Raw genomic sequence first — 22,615 nt, forward strand, 5'->3', positions numbered from 1 at the left:
TGCCATGGCGCCGGAGGAGGGTAAGGCAGCGTATGTGTGAGGTCAGGAGGTGTTTACAGGGTGGATGTAGCAGAGCCGTGTGTGTACGAGGTGTATGGATCAGAGCAGCGTGTGAAAGGTCTATGGAGCGGAGTCGTGTGTGTACGATGTGTACGGAGCCGTGTGCATGAGGTGTACGGAGCGCAGCCGCGTGTGTACGAGGTGTACGGAGCAGAGCAGCGTGTGTATGAGGTGTACGGAGCGGAGTCGTGTGTACAAGGTGTACGGAGCACAGCCGCGTGTGTACGAGGTGTACGGAGCACAGCCGCGTGCGTACGAGGTGTACGGAGCGGAGTCGTGTGTAAGAGGTGTACGGAGCCATGTGTACAAGGTGTACGGAGCACAGCCGCATGTGTACAAGGTGTACGGAGCACAGCCGCGTGTGTACGAGGTGTACGGAGCACAGCCGCGTGTGTACGAGGTGTACGGAGCGGAGTCGTGTGTAAGAGGTGTACGGAGCCATGTGTACAAGGTGTACGGAGCACAGCCGCATGTGTACAAGGTGTACGGAGCGGAGTCGTGTGTAAGAGGTGTACGAAGCCATGTGTACGAGGTGTACGGAGCACAGCCGCGTGTGTACAAGGTGTACGGAGCGGAGTCGTGTGTAAGAGGTGTACGGAGCCATGTGTACGTTGTGTACGGAGCACAGCCGCGTGTGTACAAGGTGTACGGAGCGGAGTCGTGTGTAAGAGGTGTACGGAGCCATGTGTACGAGGTGTACGGAGCACAGCCGCGTGTGTACGAGGTGTACAGAGCAGAGCCGCATGTGTACGAGGTGTACGGAGCACAGCCGCGTGTGTACGAGGTGTACGGAGCGGAGCCGTGTGTACGAGGTGTACGGAGCACTGCCGCGTGTGTACGAGGTGTACGGAGCACAGGCGCGTGTGTACAAGGTGTACGGAGCGGAGTCGTGTGTAAGAGGTGTACGGAGCCATGTGTACGTTGTGTACGGAGCACAGCCGCGTGTGTACAAGGTGTACGGAGCGGAGTCATGTGTAAGAGGTGTACGGAGCCATGTGTACGAGGTGTACGGAGCACAGCCGCGTGTGTACGAGGTGTACAGAGCAGAGCCGCATGTGTACGAGGTGTACGGAGCACAGCCGCGTGTGTACGAGGTGTACGGAGCGGAGCCGTGTGTACGAGGTGTACGGAGCACTGCCGCGTGTGTACGAGGTGTACGGAGCACAGGCGCGTGTGTATGAGGTGTACGGAGCGGAGCAGCATGTGAAAGGTGTACGGAGTGGAGTCGTGTGTATGGAGCACAGCCGCGTGTGTACGAGGTGTACGGAGCACAGCCGCGTGTGTACGAGGTGTACGGAGCGGAGCAGCATGTGAAAGGTGTATGGAGTGGAGTCGTGTGTACGAGGTGTATGGAGCACAGCCGCGTGTGTACGAGGTGTACGGAGCACAGCCGCGTGTGTACGAGGTGTACGGAGCACAGCCGCGTGTGTACGAGGTGTACGGAGCGGAGCAGCATGTGAAAGGTGTACGGAGTGGAGTCGTGTATACGAGGTGTACGGAGCACAGCCGCGTGTGTACGAGGTGTACGGAGCTCAGCCGCGTGTGTACGAGGTGTACGGAGCGGAGTTGTGTGTAAGAGGTGTACGGAGCCATGTGTACAAGGTGTACGGAGCACAGCCGCGTGTGTACGAGGTGTACGGAGCGGAGTTGTGTGTAACAGGTGTACGGAGCCATGTGTACAAGGTGTACGGAGCACAGCCGCATGTGTACAAGGTGTACGGAGCAGAGTCGTGTGTAAGAGGTGTACGGAGCCATGTGTACGAGGTGTACGGAGCACAGCCGCGTGTGTACGAGGTGTACGGAGCACTGCCGCGTGTGTACGAGGTGTACGGAGCGCAGCCGCGTGTGTACGAGGTGTACGGAGCGGAGTTGTGTGTAAGAGGTGTACGGAGCCATGTGTACAAGGTGTACGGAGCACAGCCGCATGTGTACAAGGTGTACGGAGCGGAGTCGTGTGTAAGAGGTGTACGGAGCCATGTGTACGAGGTGTACGGAGCACAGCCGCGTGTGTACGAGGTGTACGGAGCACTGCCGCGTGTGTACAAGGTGTACGGAGCACTGCCGCGTGTGTACGAGGTGTACGGAGCACAGCCGCGTGTGTATGAGGTGTACGGAGCACAGCCACGTGTGTATGAGGTGTACGGAGTAGTGCCGTGTGTGTACGAGATGTATGGAGAGGAGCCGTATGTGTATGAGGTGTACGCAGCGGAGCTGTGTGTGTGCAAGGTATGCGGAGCAGTGTGTGCAATGTGTATGGAGCGGAGCGGTGTGTGTATGAGGTGTACGGAGTAGTGCCGTGTGTACGAGATGTATGGAGCGCAGCCGTGTGTGTATGAGGTGTATGGAGCGGAGCCGTGTATGAGGTGTATGGAGCAGAGCCGTGTATGAGGTGTATGGAGCGGAGCTGAATGTGTACGGAGCGGAGCCGTGTGTGTATGAGATGTATGGAGTGGAGCCGTGTGTACGGAGCGGAGCCGTGTATGCAAAGTTTACGGAGCGCAGCCGCGTGTGTAGGAGTAGCTATGTGTGGCTATTATCATGTGCGGCCAATATACAGTAAGGAGCATCATGTGTGGCCATTATACAGTATGGAGCATCATGTGCGGTCATTATACAGTATTATTGAGCATCATGTGCGGTCATTATACAGTATGGAGAATCATGTGTGGCCATTATACAGTATGGAGCATCATGTGCGGTCATTATACAGTATGGAGCATCATGTGCGGTCATTATACACCATGGAGCATCATGTGTGGTCATTATACAGTATGGAGCATTATGTGCGGTCATTATACAGTATGGAGCATCATGTGCGGTCATTATACAGTATGGAGCATGATGTGCAGTCATTATACAGTATGGAGCATCATGTGCGGCTATTATACAGTATGGAACATCATGTGCGGTCATTATACAGTATGGAGCATCATGTGTGGCCATTATACAGTATAGAGCATCATGTGCGGTCCTTATACAGTATGGAGCATCATTTGCGGCTATTATACAGTATGGAGCATCATGTGTGGCCATTATACAGTATGGAGCCTCATGTGCGGTCATTATAAAGTATGGAGCATCATGTGTGGCCATTATACAGTATAGAGCATCATGTGCGGTCATTATACAGTATGGAGCATCATGTGTGGCCATTATACAGTATGGAGCATCATGTGCTGTCATTATACAGTATGGAGCATCATGTGCTGTCATTATACAGTATGGAGCATCATGTGCAGTCATTATACAGTATGGAGCATCATGTGCTGTCATACAGTATGGAGCATCATGTGCAGTCATTATACAGTATGGAGCATCATGTGCGGCTATTATACAGTATGGAGCATCATATGCGGTCATTATACAGTATGGAGCATCATGTGCGGTCATTATACACTATGGAGCATCATGTGTGGTCATTATACAGTATGGAGCATCATGTGCGGTCATTATACAGTATGGAGCATCATGTGCGGTCATTATACAGTATGGAGCATGATGTGCAGTCATTATACAGTATGGAGCATCATGTGCGGCTATTATACAGTATGGAACATCATGTGCGGTCATTATACAGTATGGAGCATCATGTGTGGCCATTATACAGTATGGAGCATCATGTGCGGTCCTTATACAGTATGGAGCATCATGTGCGGCTATTATACAGTATGGAGCATCATGTGTGGCCATTATACAGTATGGAGCCTCATGTGCGGTCATTATAAAGTATGGAGCATCATGTGTGGCCATTATACAGTATAGAGCATCATGTGCAGTCATTATACAGTATGGAGCATCATGTGCGGCTATTATACAGTATGGAGCATCATATGCGGTCATTATACAGTATGGAGCATCATGTGCGGTCATTATACACTATGGAGCATCATGTGTGGTCATTATACAGTATGGAGCATCATGTGCGGTCATTATACAGTATGGAGCATCATGTGCGGTCATTATACAGTATGGAGCATGATGTGCAGTCATTATACAGTATGGAGCATCATGTGTGGCCATTATACAGTATGGAGCATCATGTGCTGTCATTATACAGTATGGAGCATCATGTGCTGTCATACAGTATGGAGCATCATGTGCAGTCATTATACAGTATGGAGCATCATGTGCGGCTATTATACAGTATGGAGCATCATATGCGGTCATTATACAGTATGGAGCATCATGTGTGGCCAGTATGGAGCATCATGTGCGGTCATTATACAATATGGAGCATCATGTGTGGTCATTATACAGTATAGAGCATCATGTGCGGTCATTATACAGTATGGAGCATCATGTGTGGCCATTATACAGTATGGAGCATCATGTGTGGCCATTATACAGTATTGAGCATCATGTGCGGTCATTATACAGTATGGAGCATCATGTGCAGTCACTATACAGTATGGAGCATCATGTGTGGCCATTATACAGTATTGAGCATCATGTGGGGTCATTATACAGTATTGAGCATCATGTGGGGCCATTATACAGTATTGAGCATCATGTGGGGTCATTATACAGTATTGAGCATCATGTGGGGCCATTATACAGTATTGAGCATCATGTGGGGTCATTATACAGTATTGAGCATCATGTGTGGCCATTATACAGTATTGAGCATCATGTGGGGTCATTATACAGTATTGAGCATCATGTGGGGCCATTATACAGTATTGAGCATCACGTGGGGTCATTATACAGTATTGAGCATCATGTGGGGCCATTATACAGTATGGAGCATCATGTGTGGCCATTATACAGTATGGAGCATCATGTGTGGCCATTATACAGTATTGAGCATCATGTGGGGTCATTATACAGTATTGAACATCATGTGTGGCCATTATACAGTATTGAGCATCATGTGGTCATGTGGGGTCGTTATACAGTATGGAGCACTGTGTGGCCATTATACAGTATCGAGCACTGTGTGGCCATATTTTTTTTTATAATTATTCTTTATGAACAGTGTGATCAGCAGTGCTAAATGGGTGTGGTTGAGACATGGATATGGGTGTGACTAGTGAATGGGTGTGGTCAGAGGTGTGTCCCAAAATTTGCTGCGGCGCGCAACGCGCAAACTTTGTCCCTCTGTCCCAACTTCAAAAGTTGGGAGGTATGGTAATATGTGGTCTGGAAATGGTGCGGTGGTATTTGTCCCTTGTATGTGCTATTATTCGATCACTGTGGTTGTAATTTGTGGTCTGGTCATGGTGCGGTGGTATTTGTTCCTTGTATGTGATATTATTGGTCAAGATATACCTAAATTGTATTGCAGATTTTAACAAATATTTCCTAGGTTACAGTAGAGTAGGGCCCGGCCCTTTTTCTGGAATAATCTGGTTCGGGTATATCATGACCCCGTCACGTGACCCCCGTCACATTACCGGGGGGGCCCACAGTGTGTGAACAGCCCGGGGCCCTGGCTACCCTTAATCCACCCCTGACCAGGATGGTGAGCGAACTGCAAAGCATGTCCTACGAAGAACGGTTAAAGAATCTGAAAATGTTTAGCTTGCAAAAAAGAAGACTAAAAGGAGACTTAATAGCTGTCTACAAAAATCTGAAGTGATGTCACAGTGTACAGGGATCATCCTTATTCTCATTTGCACGTGGAAACAAGAGAAGCAATGGAATGAAACTGAAAGGAAGAAGATACAGATTAGATATTAGAAAAAACTTTATGACAGTGAAGGTGATCAATAAGTGGAACAGGCTGACATGAGAGGTGGTGAGTTCTCCTTCAATGGAAGTCTTCAGAGTCTGGACAGACATTTGTCTGAGATGGTTTAGTGAAGCCTGCATTGAGAAGGGGGTTGGACACGATTATCCTTGAGGTCCCTTCCAACTCTACCATTCTATGATTCTATGAATTAAGCAGGGAAAAAAGGTCTGTATCTGATCATAGGTGATGCATTTGCATTTGGAAGCTGTTGCTGTGAGCCCACAACATGTGGTCAAAGGAGCTCTCAATGGAAGAGAAACAGACCATCACTAAGATGAAAACAAAATCCATGTTTAGAGATGGCAGAAATGTTAGAAGTGGCCAAATCAACTGTTTGGTACATTCTGTAAAAAAAAAAAAAGAGCGCATTGGTGAACTTGGGAACTCAAGAAGGCCTAGATGTCTATGGAGTACAACAGTGGTAGATAATCTCAGAATCCTTTCCATGGTGAAGAAAAACCCCTTCATAACATCTACCCAAGTGAAGAGCACTCTCCAGGAAGTTGGTGTTTCAATGTCTACCGCAAGTCTGCTATAAAGAGAAGACTTCATGAGAGCAAATACAGAGGGTTCACCACAAGGTGCAAATCATTAATCAGTGTTAAAAATTGAAGGCCACAGTAGACTTTGCCAAAAAAATCATATAAAGAAGCCAGCCCAGTTCTAGAAAAACATTCTTTGGACTGATGAAACTAAGATCACCTGCATAGTAATGTTAATTTGTCCAATTACTTTTGCCATGAGGAGGTTTGGTAGAAAAATGGTTGAAATTCGCAAACATTTCACAGGATAATTTTGTTCAACCCCTTAAATTGAACCTTAAAATCTACACTTCAATTATACAGTATCTCAGTTGTTTCATTTTCAATAAAAAATAGTGGAATGCAGAGCTGAAATCACCAAGATTTGGTCACTGTCCAAATATTTCTGGACCTAACTGTACATCTGTATGTGCGAGAGGCTTGGAAGAAGTCCCCCATCCATTTACAAATTTCAACACACAGTATAGTGTACATTTTCAAGCTCATTTAATACATCAGATCTGGAAACTTGATAAATAAGGTTATGCGCACATAGAATAAAAGGAAATTTCAGATAAAAAAATGAAATGTTTAAAATAAATAAATGAATAAAACATCATGAATCCACCTGGGATTTCTATCCTTGGGGGCACTGAAAGCATTTGTCACAAGTGGTCAGATCACTGTCAGGTTCCTGCTCATGCTGTGCGCTAGGAAATATTTAGAATTGCTAGCCAAGTTTAACAAAAAAGGATCACAGCCTGAGAGATACATATAATACTATAATACTAGCAAAAATCAACATATAAAATTAACTTATATCTATGTACATCAGAAAGTGTTACCTTTGTGTCCCGTTCTCTGGAAATGTGATGGAGAACATGAAAGCGAAGCTACAAAGTGCTCTAGGTAATACAGTGGTAGGTGGATGTGCTAAACCGCACCCATACATTGTATGAACGTACCTGACATCATATCTGTCCGTCATCCTCCAGTGCACTATACCTATAATAGAGTTATAAAGCGGAGTGCTGTACTCACCCTTGGTGGATTGCTATGTACGCTAGAGATTATCCTCTTGGTCTTTAATTCCTCAGTACAATGGAGCGGATTGCCACAATTACCTGTCAGCACAAGATTTCAGTGATCACAGCTTAAATCCACGTACATTATACTTATGTGATTGCACAACCCTCAGTCCTTCCTGGGAAGTCCGTGACTAGTCCCTGCATGTTGTAGGCTCGGCCTCGGAGAAATCTCGCTAGGGCATTTACAAGACCTCAATTGGTAATATTTTGTGAAATGGAAGAATAATTTATGAACCTTTATTGTCCAAATAGTTGTATTAATTAAACTGGGAATCATTGTGTTGTGACTGGTAGGAGAGAAGAGAAGAGTTAGTGTCTGGACTTGTAAGAATTAATTGCTTTTCTTTATACAGTTAAGCCGGTCGGGTCTGATGCTGCCACACAGCAAATTAAGCTCAAAAGTACAGTATGTTGGAGACAGAGAATACTCTGAAATCTGGGTAAAGGGTGCGATTGTCTAGGGGGTAGGGGTACGATTGCCTGGGGGGTGGGTTGAGGGGTACGATTGCCTGGGGAGTGGAGGGGTATGATTGCCTTGGGGGAAGAGGGCTATGATTGCCTGGGGGGAGGAGGGGTACTATTGTCTAGAGGGGAGGAGGGGTACGATTGCCTGGGGCGTGGGGTACGATTGCCAGGGGGTGAGGGGTACGATTGCCTGGGGAGAGGAGGGGTATGATTGCCTTGGGGGAGGAGGGCTATGATTGCCCTGGGGGGAGAAGGGGTACTATTGTCTAGAGGGGAGGAGGAGTATGATTGCCATTTGCCTGGGGGGAGGAGGGGTACGATTGCCTGGGAGGAGGGGTACGATTGCCTGGGGGAGAAGGGGTGTGATTGCCTGGGATGGAGGAGGGTTGTGATTGCCTGGGGGGAGAAGGGGTGTGATTGCCTGGGATGGAGGAGGGTTATGATTGCCTGGGGGGAGAAGGGGTGTGATTGCATGGGATGGAGGAGGGATATGATTGCTTGGGGGGAGGAGCGGTGCGATTGCCTGGAGGAGGAGCCATATGATTGCCTGGGGGGACGAGGGGTACGATTGTCTAGGGAGAGGTGGGGTACAACTGCCTGGGGGCGGAGGGGCATGATTGCCTGGGGAGGAGGGGTACGATTGCTTGGGAGAGGAGGAGTGCGATTGCCTGGGGGGAGGAGGGGTATGAATGCCTGGGGGAGGAGGGATACTATTGCCTGGGGGAGGAGAGGTACAATTGCCTGGGGAGGAGGGCTATGATTGCCTGGGGGGTGGGGTACGATTGCCTGGGGGGAATAGGGGTACAATTGCCTTTTGGGAGGAGGGCTTTGATTGCCTGGGGGAGGAGGGCTATGATTGATTGAGGGGAGGAGGGGTACGATTACCTTTTGGGAGGAGGGCTATGATTGCCTGGGGAGGAGGGCTATGATTGCCTGGGGAGGAGGGCTATGATTGCTTGGGGGAGGAGGGGTACAATTGTCTTTTGGGAGGAGGGCTATGATTGCCTGGGGGAGGAGGGGTACGATTGTCTAGGGGTGAGGGGTACAATTGCCTGGGGGGAGGAAGGGTAGGATTTCCTGGGAGAATGAGGGATATGATTGCCTGGGGGGAGGAGGGGTTCAACTGCCTGGTGGGTGGACGGGTAGAATTTTGAAAGGAGGAAGAGGGGTATTATTTTTTAATCTGACAAGGAAAATGCCCCAAAGTAACAATAAATAAACTTCAAGCAGATAAATAGACTTAAGTATCAACCCCCCAAAAAACTACTTGAAACAAGTAATCAAAAAGTCATATGAAATTAAAATTATTTTATTTGACACCAAAAAAACAATTCACAAAGAGAGGCAGTTTAGCACTCATAGCATTACAAAAAATATGTATATACAGTACAGACCAAAAGTTTGGACACACCTTCTCATTTAAAGATTTTTCTGTATTTTCATGACTATGAAAATTGTACATTCACACTGAAGGCATCAAAACTATGAATTAACACATGTGGAATTATATACTTAACAAAAAAGTGTGAAACAACTGAAATTATGTCTTATATTCTAGGTTCTTCAAAGTAGCCACCTTTTGCTTTGATGACTGCTTTGCACACTCTTGGCATTCTCTTCATGAGCTTCAAGAGGTAGTCACCGGAAATGGTTTTCACTTCACAGGTGTGCCCTGTCAGGTTTAATAAGTGGGATTTCATCATTACTTTAAGAAATGAAGGTCAGTCAGTCTGAAAAATTGGGAAAACTTTGAAAGTGTCCCTAAGTGCAGTGGCAAAAACCATCAAGTGCTAGAAAGAAACTGGCTCACATAAGGACCGCCCCAGGAAAGGAAGACCAAGAGTCACCTCTGCTTCTGAGGATAAGTTTATCCGAGTCACCAGCCTCAGAAATTGCAGGTTAACAGCAGCTCAGATTAGAGACCAGGCCAATGCCACACAGAGTTCTAGCAGCAGACACATCTCTACAACAAGTGTTAAGAGGAGACTTTGTGCAGCAGGCCTTCGTGGTAAAATAGCTGCTAGGAAACCACTGCTAAAGACAGGCAACAAGCAGAAGAGACTTGTTTGGGCTAAAGAACACAAGGAATGGACATTAGACCAGTGGAAATCTGTGCTTTGGTCTGATGAGTCCAAATTTGAGATGTTTGGTTCCAACCACCGTGTCTTTGTGCGACGCAGAAAAGGTGAACGGATGGACTCTACATGCCTGGTTCCCACCGTGAAGCATGGAGGAGGAGGTGTGACGGTGTGGGGGTGCTTTGCTGGTGACACTGTTGGGGATTTATTCTAAATTGAAGGCATACTGAACCAGCATGGCTACCACAGCATCTTGCAGCGGCATGCTTTGCCATCCGGTTTCCGTTTAGTTGGACCATCATTTATTTTTCAACAGGAAAATGACCCCAAACACACCTCCAGGCTGTGTAAGGGCTATTTGACCAAGAAGGAGAGTGATGGGGTGCTACGCCAGATGACCTGGCCTCCACAGTCACCAGACTTGAACCCAATCGAGATGGTTTGGGGTGAGCTGGACCGCAGAGTGAAGGCAAAAGGGCCAACAAGTGCTAAGCATCTCTGGGAACTCCTTCAAGATTGTTGGAAGACCATTTCCGGTGACTACCTCTTGAAGCTCATCAAGAGAATGCCAAGAGTGTGCAAAGCAGTCGTCAAAGCAAAAGGTGGCTACTTTGAAAAACTTAGAATATAAGACATATTTTCAGTTGTTTCACACTTTTTTTGTTAAGTATATAATTCCACATGTGTTAATTCATAGTTTTGATGCCTCCAGTGTGAATGTACATTTTTCATAGTTATGAAAATACAGAAAAATCTTTAAATGAGAAGGTGTGTCCAAACTTTTGGTCTGTACTGTATATCAAAAAAGATATCAATTCCACAGTGTGGAGTACTGGTAGCAGAAAACAGACTAACAGACTAATGTGTATAGAGGCCCTGGACAGAAGATTATTGAGGGAGTTAAGGATCTGGCATGCCTGATTTCAATGCATGGTGCGACTCTCTCATACAGAACACAGGAGTGCTCAGCTGAGTGATCACCCCTACATATGGAAGAGACAAGCAAGATAGTTGTCGATTGAATGATTGGCTGAACCATCATGGTTCAGCCGTCAGCCATCTAAAGTATATGGGAGGCTTTACTTTGTATGGAAGATGTCAGTCTTTCTCACTTTAGACTTATGTTGGCTGCACCCAACGATATCGACGGTTTCTACCAACACTCTACTGTACACAGGAGAACTGGCCAACGGATTGTCGGGGAAGATGTTGAACGGTCATGTCTGATTTCAGCTTTGCTCTCCCATAGATAGGACGCCAGCAGAGATGTCTGTTGGTGGATTTCTCATAGAGAACACAGGAGCAGGAGCGCTGAGCCGACCGGCTCTACTGTGTATTGGAGAAATGACCCAGATGGCTGTTGGCCAAATGATCATCTGAAGAATTGTTCAACTGACAGCCATCTAATGTGTATGGGGGCATTTAGAGCTTGAGTGTATATTTAATGTGGAAGGAAACCCAGTAGACTATCCTAGAAAGGAGATCAAACAGACTCCTAAGTTACTGAATATACTAGAGTATAAGCTGAGATTTTTAGCCCATTTTTTTAAGCTAAAAGTGCCCCTCTCGGCTTATACTCAAGTCATTGTCCCAGGGGGTTGGCGGGGGAGGGGAGTGGTGGCTGTCACGTCATACTCGCCTGCTCCCAGCACGGTCTCTGCATTTCCCTGCTTCTCCGATGGTCTCGGGTGCCTGCAGCTCTTCCTGTGTTCAGTGGTCAAATGGATGCGACTCCTCTCCCATAGGCGTGGAGAGCAACTTCATTACTTTAATGAGTGGTACCATGTGACCGCTGAACACAGGAACAAGCTGTCGGTGCCAGAGACCTTCGGAGAAGCAGCAACATCGCCAGGATGGTGTGAGTATGATGGGGAGGGTGAGCCATGCGAAATTCAGCTGTCCCCATTCAACCGCCGGGCTGTATCTTCCGCGTCCTCTGGCTATGACTTTCAGGTCAGCAACAGCAGCATATGGGGCATAATATTCTATGGAGCATCTTATGGGGCCATCAACCTTTGTGCAGCATTATATGGGGCTTAATATTCTATGGAGCATCTTATGGGGCCATCAACCTTTGTGCAGCATTATATGGGGCATAATATTCTATGGAGCATCTTATGGGGCCATCAACCTTTGTGCAGCAGTATATGGGGCATAATATTCTATGGATCATCTTATGGGGCCATCAACCTTTGTGCAGCGTTATATGGGGCATAATATTCTATGGAGCATCTTATGGGGCCATCAACCTTTGTGCAGCAGTATATGGGGCATAATATTCTATGGAGCATCTTATGGGGCCATCAACCTTTGTGTAGCATTATATGGGTCATAATATTCTAAGGAGCATCTTATGGGACCATCATTAACCTTTTATGCAGCATTATATGGTGCATATTTTATTTGAGGCATCTTATGGAGCCCATCATGATCTTTATGGAGCATTATATGGGGTGTATTTTGTATGGAGCATCTTATGGGCCCCATCATGAACTGTATGGAGCATTATATGGGGCTCCTGATTCAATATGGATATTCAAAAACACTTAACCTACTGATGTCTCAATTAATTTTACTTTTTTTGGTATCTATTTTTATTTTTGAAATTTACCAGTAGCTGCTGAATTTTCCATCCTAGGCTTATACTCGAGTCAATAAGTTTTCCCAGTTTTTTTGTGGCAAAATTAGGGGTCTCGGCTTATACTCGAGTATATACGGTAAATATTCATAGTTGCCAACTGTTCTGGAGCTCCCAGGACTCCTAGTCCGTAAGGACCACAAAAGCAAGTAATTCATGGTGGACTGGAAAGGGTTGGTGGCATTCTGAGGAGAGGTAGGGTTGAGACTTATACATCAGTAGAAATGTTGGCAGCTACATATGTATATTTTGGACTACTTTTGCCTCACTGAAGACCATAAAGCAAAAATAGCGCAAAGTCAAACCTCCGATGGAGTCTTCAACCTTGCCTTAGTTAGTGTTAATGTTGTTTAGCTTTCAGTGCAAGACATTTTTATCATATTAGTCATGGTGAAATTGTTCCAAAACGAAAAGATATATATGTATAAAAAGCAGCCACCCAATGGTGTAACTGAAGGGAAATTTGTAGCAAGGCAGCAAAAAACAAGATTAGCAAAGAACTAAGCTTTTTTTATATAAAAAAAAGAAATCATGTGTTTTATTAGTCATACTGGATAAAATCACTCACATAAGGGCTCATACTCACATGTGAGAAACTCGGATGAGTCTCGCACGTCAATACCCGGCACTGCACCCCGCACTCAGATCGGAGCGTGCAGTCGCATAGGAATACATGCAGCCGAACGCTCCGCTCCTGAGTGCCGGGTGCAATGGGGGTATTGACGTGCGAGACTCATCCGAGTTTCTCACATGTGAGTATGAGCCCTTAAATAGATACACACCCACAATAAGGTGAATTCAGGTCTACAGGCATGCAATGCCGTATCAATGAAAGGCAATAACAAATGCACAAGTGCTACAGTAGAATAAAGAAGACTTATAGACGCCACTGTGCACATCCGCACGACATTCATTGTTCAGTATCCATTGCAAAGATTTAGTAGGAAACTGTTTTAGGCATTTTATTATTATTTTTAAATTGTTTATATCAAAAACAAAATTCATACAGATGTGAACATACGGTTATGAAAAGCCAGACTTACGGATCATGTGCAGATAAAAAAAATCATCCATTTTTTAAATAATGGAATTTTTTTCAAATGCTTATCCTAACCTGGCTTTTTTGTCTTATTTTTGCTGATCGCACACTGAAAAAAAGTTGTTACAGCACATGGATGAAATCCATTTTCACTAAATACAGTGTGTCCGTAAAGTCATGGTGCACTTTTGACCAGTCACTGGAAAGCAACATAAAACGATAGAAACGTGAAATCTGCTCCAAATAAAAGAAAAACTCTCCCGGTTTCATACCTATTCAGTTCAGTTTGATGTGGGCTCCATTTGTTGCCCTACACACATCCAAACGATAGTGAAGTTCTTGCCACACACGGGTAAGGAGTGGACATCTGGTGTAACAGAGTGAACAACGTCTGATTCTCTGTTTTAAGTGATTAATGGCAATGAACATGTCCACAGATATGGAAGATCACCTCATCGCTAAACACAATCTTCTGCAAAAATCTTGCATCATTGTCGATCTCATGAAGCATATCTATAACAAACGTGCATCGCTTGGGTCTATCCGCTGGTTTGATAGCGTGCCACAGCCACAATTTGTACCCCGTAAAACAAAGATGTTTCTTTAACACCTTATGAACTGTAGTCTTGCTTAGGTGTAATTGTCGAGAACACCCACGCACAGATTTTTTAGGGCTCCTTAGGTAGCTATCCTGTATAGCCTCTGCAGACTCATAACTGACAGATGGCCTACCAGGACGGAATTTCTCCACCAAACTGCCGGTTTCCTTCAACTGCTTATCCCACCTATGTGGTGGCTCTTCGTTATAAATGCACCGATATTCACGAAGCACTTTGGTCACAGATTTGAATTTAGTGAGCCACAGAACACACTGAACTTTCCTCAGTGCTGTCTACATCTCGACTGGCATGTTAAACCACACTGCTGGCATAAGCTTGTGGTTGCATGATGGCACAGACCTGGCAATGTATTAATCAGAGTTCAGTTTATCAGGGGTTAATCTGACTGGGAGCTCAGCAACAGCTTAAATGAGTTTGTGTTGTTTGGTTGGTTATTGTTATCTCTCCTGATGAACAGGTCTGATATGATTGGGCAAGAGAAAGGGCGCCAAAATGTAATGGTCAAAAGTGCACCATGACTTTATGGACACACTGTAGTTGCTAGAAAAAACTTGAGAAACCTCCATTAGGCTTTTTTTTTGCATTTGAGAAAAAGAGATGACACATTAATGGCAAAAACAAATGCAAACCACCAAAAACGGATGAAAAATGGACAATCAGACGAATAATGAAAGGATCTTTTTTTTTAGAGACTGGACATGTACGTGTGAATAAGGTGTTATGCAGGAGCAAACTCATGTACTTTTATCATGTCATTTGCACCGTTGTTAATGCATTTTTGTTTGCAACACAGAACATGATTTTTGAGTGTTACGCACATTTTGAGAGGTTAACTTAAAGGGATTTTCCACAAAGAAAAATGTATTATAATCAATAGATCTTGGAATAATAATAATTTCAACAATTAGATGTGTTTAAATAAAATGTTCCTGTGCTGAGATAATCTTATACATGTGCCCCTGCTGTGTACTGTGTAATGGCCGTGTCTGACTGTACAGGAACATTGTCTAATCATACCATGGCTCATGGGCAGGGGAGGAAGAAAGAGTACACACTGCATCGTGTTTTTTATTTTGTGCCCTGAATTAATTTGGCTTAAAAATCAGTTAGGTGAGAAATGACACTTTGGGAAAACAGACATCACATTTTTCAAACTGCTCATAATTAAAGCATTACTGACAAAAAAAATGCTTTGTAAATATTTGAAATGTTTTAAAGAATGCCAGGGTTCCGAGTTTATGAAGTATCCCACAGTAATGAGTGGTTGCCTAGCAACACCAGAGAATAGAAGCGCATTTTTGTCAGCTTTTTTAAAGTCCTATATAATACAGCTCTAAAAACAAGTCCCGTGTTAATATCCTTTTCATTTCTCATGTTCAAGATTGGAAATATAAGCTTAATATTTCTCAATAGGATATGATTAAAAAAAAAAAAAAAAAAAAAGGTTAATGTCGAAGGGATTAAAATGAGACTCAGTTACTGGATTATTATCTACTTAAAGGAGTTGTCCAGAATTAAGAAATATCTTTAATAGATTTGTGTAAAATAACAGAATATACACTATATAGACCTACCCATTACACCGATGAAAGCTTTTATGACTTCCCATTCTGAAGCCATAGACATTAATAAAGTTTACAGCTACTATATAACATTTTTCTATGTTCTGGGAAGGACTTCTACAAGATTTTGGAGGTGTTTATGGAATTTTTGCTCATTCATCCAGAAGAGTATTTGTGAGGTCAGACGTTGGTGGTAGAGGAGAGGGTCTTGCTTGCAGACTCCCTTCTAGTTAGTCCCATAGGTGTGGGATGGAGTTGAGATTAGGGCCGGTCATGTTCTTCCACACAAAACTCCTCCAGCCATGCCTTTATGGACTTCTCTTTGTGCATCGGGCACAGTTATGGGGAACAGAAAAGGCCCTTCCCCAAACTGGTCACACAAAGTTAGACAAAATTGTCCAGAATGTCTTGGTATGACATTCCCGGTAGGTGGCGCATATGCAGATGGCTATTCTGGTTCTCACAATGTCATTACGACGTTACGACGACGTTACGGTGAATGGACCAATCCAAGAATGTTGGCCGGGAGGAGCAAGTCACACAGAAGAGTAACCTGTCAATCATTAGCAGAAGACTAGCGCCAGAAGGAGAAAGAGGCAGGAGAAACCAGAGAACTGTAGGTGCAGACTAAGTCTCCTGCAAGCTCTTTTGCATAAAAATTTTCCTTTGGATTATAAAACAATATAGATACAGATTTGTAAAATAAAGGTGTGGAAGCAATTATCATTACAAGTACTTTATTGTGATGACTTTTGGGGTCTAAAAATCTGCTGACAGGCTCCCTTTAAGATTTTCCTTAAAAGCCTAGGCCAACCCTTTAAAAAAATACCACCACATCATTATCCATCCTCCATAAAACCCTATAGTTGGCACAGTGCAGTCAGGCAGGTAACGTTCTCCTGGCATTCTGCTCCTTAGCACCTTATGACCCCACTCTGTCACTTTATGGGGGTCCCAAACTTCATGGCTGAGTTTCTGTAGTTCCTGAACACTGATACTTTTCAATAACAACACTCATAATTGACGGGAGAATAATTAGGAAAGATTATATTTTACAAACTGACTTGTAAGGCTGTCGTCACACGGTCAGTACTTGGTCAGTATTTTACATCAGTATTTGTAAGCCAAAACCAGGAGTGGGTGATAAATACAGAAGTGGTGCATATGTTTATATTATACTTTCCCTCTGATTGTTCCACTCCTGGTTTTGGCTTACAAATACTGAGGTAAAATACTGACCAAATACTGCTAGTGTGACGCCGGCCTTACACCGATTACATCCTATTACAGGACCGTGCTGGTATCAGTGAGCCTTTTGGAACAATCCATCCTCTCACGTTAGTAAAGATAGATGACATGGTGTGGGGCTACTGTAGATGTTATACATCGAGGGGCAATGGGATTGAATTAAATTCCTGGATTCAGTGATTAGGACATGTGTTCCAGTGTTCTTGTCCTTATAGGGTAGAACTTACTCCTATACTTCAATTAAAGGGGTTGTCCAGGCTTGGGGTACAAGTGACTAACATTGTAACTTGGGGAACATAGAGTGACTGCAGACTTGTGAATCCTCATAGCACAGATTCTCAGTACTGGCACTGGGAGCGGGCAGTAATGTGCCTGTAAGTATGTGATTTTTATACTTCTGTCCACATTCCGACTAGATGTGTCCAGCCCTGCTCAATATGCTCTTGCATTAAGTGATTCCGTGCACATCTAGTTGGCACGTAACTGCATGTATACAAATTGCATACTTGCAGCCATTCGCCCACTGCTCCCGATGCCAGCACTGAAGAATCCTCACATAGAGTGACTGCAGACCGCAAATCCCTTTAATAAAGTTGCAACAATCTCCTAATATCTGCATCAGACGAGGGCCTCAGAAGCTCCACTTCTGGCTTGGGATTGATAAAGGGTGAGATTGATTTTAAGGGTGATCAATGAGTGGAAGAGGCTGCCACGAGAGGTGCTGAGTTCTCCTTCAATGGAAGTCTTTAACAGAGGTTGGACAGACATCTGTCTGAGATGGTTTAGTAAATCCTGCATTGAGCAGGGGGTTGGACACGATGACCATTGAGGTCCTTTCCAACTCTAACATTCTATGACTTTATGAATTAAGCAAGAAAAAGGTCTGCATCTGATTATATGTGTGGCATTTGCATTTGGAAGCTGTTGCTGTGAACCCACAACAAGCAAAGGAGCTCTCAATGAAAGCGAAACAGGCCATCATTAGACATCTGTCTGCGATGGTTTAGTGAATACTGCATTAAGCAGGTCGTTGGACACGATTACCTTTGAGGTCCCTTCCAACTCTACTGTAACATTCTATGATTCTATGATTCTTAAGGAGAGCCTGTTCTGAAAGTAGCTGGTGACTACCACTGTATGTAAAGTTTGATGGCTGACTGCCTCATTTCAATAGCAATGCCTTCATCTTGACTTTAGCCATCACAGAAAAGGGGGCAAGATCAGCCAGCCCCCATTGACAAGTAATTATATGCTGACGCAGGAAACTCTGTCCTGTTTTGAAGCCTAGTTCTAAGTGGAACTATTGAGACCTTACAGTGACATATCCTTGTATTGGAGGAAGATTGGGGCACCTTTGATAATTAAAGAGGACCTGTTAACAGGTCAATAGTGTCCAGTATTGGCTCCAATTTTACACCGTGTTCCAAATTATTATGCAAATGATATTTTTCTTGGATTTTCCTAAATGGTTGGTGCAAATGACAGTCAGTCTAATAAAAGAAAAAAAAACAGCTGACAGCACATCAGAAAAAAAGATGCACGCTCCAAGTCCACAGACCCAATTGGACGTAGTAACTCCAAAATAAAATATTGAACAGCTTCCAGTCAGGTGAAAGATTGGAAAAAAATTTATTCCACCATCAGTCTAATAATAGTCATCACCCGTTAGATTATACATCGAATTTTATTAAAGAAACCTCCCAATGATAACAGTATAATCTCCAAAATGAATAAAAATGTTTCTGCTTTTTATACCATGGAAGAAAGTTGTCAGTGAAGACTCTATATACCTTGCAGAGGTCATTTTGACACCTTCAGGAACCTTAAAGGGCCCTACCAGCTGTTTCCCCATGATTCTGGCCCAAAACATGACTCCTCCACCTTCTTGCTGACGTCGCAGCCTTGTTGGGGGACATGGTGGCCATCCACTAACCATCCACTACTCCATCCATCTGTACCATCCATGGTTGCTCGACACTCATCAGTAAACAAGACTGTTTGGAAATTAGTCTTCATGTATGTCTGGGCCCACTGCAACCGTTTCTGCTTGTGAACACTGTTTAGGGGTGGCCGAATAGTAGGCTTATGCAGCACAGCAAGCCTTTGAAGGATCCTACACCTTGAGGTTCGAGGGACTCCAGAGGCACCAGCAGCTTCAAATTACTGTTTGCTGCTTTGTAATGGTATTTTGGCATCTGTTCTCTTAATCCAATGAATTTGTCTGGAAGAAACCTTCCTCATTATGACTTTATCTGCATGAACTCTGTCTGTGCTCTGTTTCAGTCACAATTCTCTTCACAGTATGATGATCACTCTTAAGTTTTCGTGAAATATCTAATGTTTTCATACCTTGTCTAAGGCATTGCACTATTTAACACTTTTCAGCAGCAGAGAGATCCTTTTTATTTCCCATATTACTTGAAATCTGTGGCCTGCTTAATAATGTGGAACATCATTTTTAAGTAGTTTTCCTTGAATTAGAATCACCTGGAAAACTAATTATCACATGTGTTTAAGATTGATTTCAGTGACCCATTGAGCCCTGAGACACAATACCATCTGTGAGTTTATTTGAAAAACAAAAAAAATAAATTGTTATGACACTTAAATCCAATTTGCATAATAATTTGGAACAAGGTGTATTCCTGCTGTTCCCCTGTGTATTGGTTTTTTATTGCACCATGCATTTCCAGAGATATGGGCCTTTTTACGTAGTGTTCATTTTTGTGGTGCTCACAGATGTCTCGGTCGGCGTGTCATTATGCTGCTCTGCATTATTACCCTGTGATCCATGACCTCTTGAAAATGCCATAAAACTGAGCATGGCGGATTAAAAACAAACAAACAAAACAACCCAGAATAATCAGGAGAGCAGCGGGAATAAAATAAAAGTCCATCTTGGTCTGGAGACAGGTCCTCTTTACAGCACATGAGTAGGATGGATGTATATTTCTTGCTATGTTACAAACATTCAAAGATATTTTTTCAAACCCTTTTAATACCGAATGATAAAAACCCAGTATAGAAATATGAACTTTATTTCTTTTGGACTTTTTCTTGCGAGCTAGATAAACCTCAGTGATTTCTCTTACGGAAAAGATTGAAGTCGAAAAATGGACACAAATTATTCCCAGTTCCAATCCTTTCAAGCCTAATTGCTGTGGTGAGATGCAGTGAATAGTGACCCTTGCAGTCAATGGACCAGTTCACACAAATAGCTGTTGATACAATGGGGCAATAGGGTTTCTCAAATGCCTGCCGGCAAGTAATTGTCCTTATTCCATTTCCATCACAATTGCCTTATTCAGAGGTAAAATACTTCAGGATCACACAGATTCCCACCAGTGACTGATTAAGGGACTCATTGGCCCATGGCTGTAAATTATGACAACTAAAGGTAGTTGTCCTGGGCGAAATGTTTTCAATTCAGGCCTTTCAAATTTAAGATACTTCTTTCTCTTGATCTGACTCATAGTTGCACCTCTTAATATTCTGCCAGGAACAGGATCTTAGCATTTGAAGTTTAGAAATAAGAAACGGAATTATCTCTGAAGACGTAAAATATGTTACATCGCAGAACTTAAAGTGGACCAGTGTCATGAAAAAAAGTGCACAAGGATGCAGTCTATTGCAGCCCCTTCGAAAAGGAGAAGGACCTCCAATAAACCATCCCGACTCTCCAGAACAGAAGGTCACAGCGAGAATCTAGGAACAGTGGCATCACATAGCAAAAGCCTAGGGAGACATACGGACGTCTTGATCCCAGTATTTCCCAGGGCAGCCACACACTCCCCCTACTTGACCGATCAGGAAGGAATCATAAGGGAACCACATGCTGAAAAGTTCTTGTGACAAGGACACACAGTGAAGAAAATGAACTAAATAGTGATAGGTGTATTAATGTAAAATTGACCGGATCCCTATCCAATCCAGAAGGCACAAAAAAGAAAAAGTGTGCTTAAAAGAATGAAAGTTGAAATGCTGTGCAAATATGCCTAACTCAAGTGGGGTTTCCACACCTAGTTAGTAAAGATATCCTAAGGTCACCACTCCTGGGGCTCTTCTGCTCCCAAACTACTCAACCCATGGCTTCGATCCTCGGAGAAGGAGAATCAGGGTTGTCTACCAAATGACTATAAAAGCCATCTGGTGTACACCCCGAATCGTCCATTCTACTAAGGCAGCACAAGCCATAGCCGCCTTTTCAAAAGATACTATGCTTGATCTTAGCCAAAAGGTATACACATGCAGCACACACTGCTCCCATATTAGACGTATACAGCAGACATACAACACATACAGGCGCTTCTCACAAAATTAGAATATCATCAAAAAATTAATTTATTTCAGTTCTTCAATACGAAAAGTGAAACTCATATATTATATAGAGTCATTACAAACAGAGTGATCTATTTCAAGTGTTTATTTCTGTAAATGTTGATGATTACGGCTTACAGCCAATGAAAACTCAAAAGTCATTATCTCAGTAAATTAGAATAATTAATAAAAAAAATGTAAAAAGGCTTCCTAAGTGTTTAAAAATGTCTCTTAGTCTGTTTTAGTAGGTTCCACAATCATGGGGAAGACTGCTGACTTGAAAGATGTCCAGAAGGCAGTCATTGACACACTCCACAAGGAGGGTAAGCCACAAAAGGTCATTGCTAAAGAAGATGTCTGTTTACAGAGTGCTGTATCCAAGCATATTAATGCAAAGTTAAGTGGAAGGATAAAGTGTGGTAGAAAAAGGTGCACAAGCAACTGGGATAACTACAGCATTGAAAGGATTGTTAAGGAAAGGACATTTAAAAATTTGGGGGAGATTCACAAGGAGTGGACTGCTGCTGGAGTCATTGCTTCAAGAGTCACCACACACAGTCTTATTCAGGACATGGGCTACAAGTGTCAAATTCCTTGTGTCAAGTCACTCATGATCAATAGACAACACCAGAAGCGTCTTACCTGGGCAAAGGAGAAAAAGAACTGGACTGTGGCTCAGTGGTCCAAGGTGTTGTGTTCAGATGAAAGTACCGTATATACTCGAGTATAAGCCGACCCGAGTATAAGCCGACCCCCCTAATTTTGCCACAAAAAACTGGGAAAACTTAATGACTCGAGTATAAGCGTAGGGTGGAAAATGCAGCAGCTACCGGTAAATTTCAAAAGTAAAAACAGATACCAATAAAAGTAAAATTAATTGAGACATCAGAAGGTTAAGTGTTTTTGAATATCCATATTGAATCAGGAGCCCCATATAATGCTCCATAAAGTTTGATGGGCCCCATTAGATGCTCCATATTAAAATATGCCCCATATAATGCTGCATAAAGGGTAATAAGGGCCTCATAAGATGCTCCATAGAGATATTTTCCCTATATAGTGCTGCACAAGTGTTATGGCCCCATAAGATGCTCCGTACAGTCACTTGCCCCATATAGTGCTGCACAAGTGTTATGGCCCCATACAGATGCTCCGCACAGCTACTTGCCCCATATAATGCTGCACAAGTGTTAGGGCCCCATTATAGTGCTCCGTACAGCCACTTGCCCCATATAGTGCTGCACAAGC

At 43.9% G+C, this 22,615-nt stretch overlaps 1 protein-coding gene across 3 annotated transcripts in view; it reads right to left on the reverse strand.

Annotated features, from left to right (window-relative positions):
- CHL1 (cell adhesion molecule L1 like) overlaps window positions 1-22,615 on the reverse strand; it is a 136,494-nt gene that overhangs the window by 103,994 nt on the left and 9,885 nt on the right. The window contains exon 1 of one of the 3 annotated variants that reach the window (XM_069736842.1): window positions 7,354-7,468. The exons of the other annotated variants lie outside the window; for them this stretch is intronic. The gene's annotated coding sequence lies outside the window, so the exon portion shown is untranslated. Of the gene's footprint in view, window positions 1-7,353; window positions 7,469-22,615 lie in introns of those variants that run through there. 3 annotated transcript variants of the gene reach the window in all.

Source organism: Ranitomeya imitator, chromosome 8 (genome assembly GCF_032444005.1).
Source record: "Ranitomeya imitator isolate aRanImi1 chromosome 8, aRanImi1.pri, whole genome shotgun sequence".
Classification (NCBI taxonomy): Eukaryota; Metazoa; Chordata; class Amphibia; order Anura; family Dendrobatidae; genus Ranitomeya; species Ranitomeya imitator.